The following is a 3,100-nucleotide window of genomic DNA, read 5'->3' as shown; positions in this document are numbered from 1 at the left end:
GTCTGCTGTGGAAAGTAGATTTAATATCCAGCAGAGGAATCACTTTTGCATTTCATGGAGCTGTGTCTTCCCTTGGCTTTGTTGGCTGACAATAAATAAACATCCCTCTTTGTCTTGGGCAGCTCCTTCTCCAAGGAAAGCAGGTGGGAGTTGGAGCCAAGGAGCTGAAAGCTGCAGGTGCAGCCCGGGCTGGAAGGAGCTCAGATTTGAACAAGGCTGCTCTGAGTGCCACGCCTTGGATGGGGGAAATGGTGGGCTGGGGATAGGGACAGAGCCTGATTGATTGTCAGCCATAAAGGGTCTTGATTTTCATATCTATTCAAATTGCATGAGGAGGTTCTTGGATTCAGTGTCAATTGGAGACTGCACATATCAAAAAATTAACAGGAAACTAAAAATGTTGACCTAAAAAAATATTTTCTGGCTGTCTTTTCAAATTTCATGTATTCACTTTGAATTCACTACTGAGAGCTACTTAACTACAAAATTTTTTGTAACTTTAATCAAAATATTCCCAGAGCTTGGCTTGTTAAGGTGTTCTGAATGTTAATGGGCCCTGGGACACTGAATTCCTGCACTGGAGAGCTGAAGGCTGAACAAGCCTCTGCAGCAGGAAAATTCAGCAGCAGCCTCCAAGGTGCTGAGGATGTCAGCAGCCCCCACTGAGGCCATCCCTGCCCAGAGACTGTGGGGGAATGGGCAGACAAGGAGAGCATCCCTGGGGCTGGGGCAGCACAACTCAGAGGCACCAGCAGCTCCAGCTGGGAAATGGAGTGTGGAATGTGGCTGGGCAAGCCCTGCCTGGGCTGTGCCAAGCAGGACAGACAAACCCTGACTGCCATCCCCCAAACAACTCTCTCAAGGAGACATTTAAAAGGAATTACAGTTGTTTGTGTACTCTGAGTTGGACGCACTGGAGAAATACCAACAAGAGATTCTCAGGAACTCAAAACAATAAAACAGCCTTTACTGGCAAACTGGAAAATCAAGAAAATTTTTTGCAAAATGTTCAATACGACAAACAATCAACAGAAACACTTCTCAAAGCAATACCTTGGCCCATCCAATTCCACAGATTGTAATCTTGTTCTATTTTATGTCAATTAAAATTTACAAGAGAATGAAATTAGAAGAAGACACAGAAAAAGAGAAAGGCAAAAAAGATACAGAGAAGCACACACAGAGCTACCAACTCCTGAATTCCAATGGTGTTAAAATAAATAGAAATTCTAAGAGGAGGTAGGGTCAAGACGTGTGCTTGCCTTGTGGTCAGCCTTCAATACCCCTTGGTCTTCCTGGGCCCTTCCCCCAGGGGGGACTTGGGCTCATTTGGTCCCTCAGGAGCTGGGCTGGGGGCTGCAGAGGTGGCTGTGGAGCATTACCTGTGCTGTGCCAGGGACTGGCAGACACTGCTGGGCTGGGATAGAGGCTCTGGGAGGATTGGGGTCACAGGGCAGGGCAGTGCTGGACCTACCCCTTCCTCCCCCCCCAACAACATGTTTCGATCCAACAATCTTCTCCAGTCTGTCACAACAGGAAATGCTGGAGGTGAAATCCCATTCTGGCCATGGGCACCTGGCCTAGAAGGGCAGCTCTTTTCCATAGGAAGGAAAGCACAGAGCCCCAGTGTTTGGAAGGCGGGTGAGAGACTCACTGGGCACAAGGCCAGCCAGATTTGTCAGTAATGGCAGATTTTGTCTGGGACCAGTCTTTGGATATAGGGAGTTTTGGAGGTGGAAACTCAATCTCAGCCATGGGCATCTCGAGAAGCAGGAGAGTTCTTTCCCATTGGAAGGAAAGCACAGAGCCTTGACAATTGTTTTGGAGCCAGATGGGAGGTGACCCTTGTGAGACCATTGCCAGACAGACTTGTCTTGGAAATATTCCTATGGGAACAATCCCTGGATATAAGGAAATTTGGAGGTGAAACTCCAATTCTGGCCAAGCATGCCTGGAGGAGAAGAACAGATCTTTTCCATAGGAAGGAAAGCATGCAGCCCCATTGTTTCAATAGCAGATGAGACCCTAAATATGTCAAGGTCAGTTGGACCAGTCATGTGGCTCCTGGGAGGCCAAACCAGACAGATATGTTCTTTGTTCCCTTGGTTTTATGGTGCCGCATAGTGTCACAAGGACTTGTTGATTACAGGAAGATCTGCAGCTGGATCCAATGGACCCTTAGTTAATTGGAGTCCCACAATGTCACAATGGGCCCTAGGTTCCAGAAGGCCTTGCAGTGTCACAATAGTCCCACTGATTCCATGTGCCCTTGCAGTGTCACAATGGTCTCCTTTGGCTCCACAGTGTCACAATGGACCATTGATGACAAGAGGCCCCTCTGTATCACAATGGACCTTTGGTTCCATGCAGCCCTGCAGTGTCACAATGGTCTCCTTTGGCTCTCCAGTGTCACAATGACAGGAGGACACGATGACACAATGTCACTAATGACACGAGGCCCTGCAATGTCACGATGGACCTATGGTCCATGCAGCCCTGCAGTATCACAAAGGCCTCTTGGTTTCACCAGGCCCCACAGGATCACCATGGTCCTCTTGGTTCTGTGGGGACCTCCAGGGTCACAATGGTCTCACTGGTTTCATGAGGCCTCACAGTGTCACAATGCTTTGCTTATTCCATGGGGCCTCATAGTGTCACAAAGGTCTCCATGATCCCATGAGTCCACTCAGTGTCACAATGGCCCCTTGGTTCCATGATGCCCCACAGTGTCACAATGGCCTCTAGGGTCCATGAGGCTGTGAAGTGTCTTAGTGGTTTCTCCATGATTCCATGAGGCCTTGCAAAGTCACAATGGATGTCTGGCTCCATGAGTCCACTCAGTGACACAATGGCCCCTTGGTTCCATGATACCCCAAAGTGTCACAATGGTCTCCACAGTTCCATGTGGCTCCGCGGTGACACAGTGGACTCTTTGTATGATGGGGCCTCACAGTGTCACAATGATCCCTACATTCCATGAGGTCACATGGCATCAGTACAGTCCCCTTGGTTCCATGAGGCCCAGCAATGTCACAGTGCTCTGCATGATTCCATGAGGCCCCACAGTGTCACAAGGGTGCCTTGGTCTCACAGGGCCCCA

Source organism: Zonotrichia albicollis, chromosome 8 (assembly GCF_047830755.1).
Source record: "Zonotrichia albicollis isolate bZonAlb1 chromosome 8, bZonAlb1.hap1, whole genome shotgun sequence".
NCBI lineage: Eukaryota > Metazoa > Chordata > Aves > Passeriformes > Passerellidae > Zonotrichia > Zonotrichia albicollis.
Note: the sequence above shows the minus strand (reverse complement) of the source record.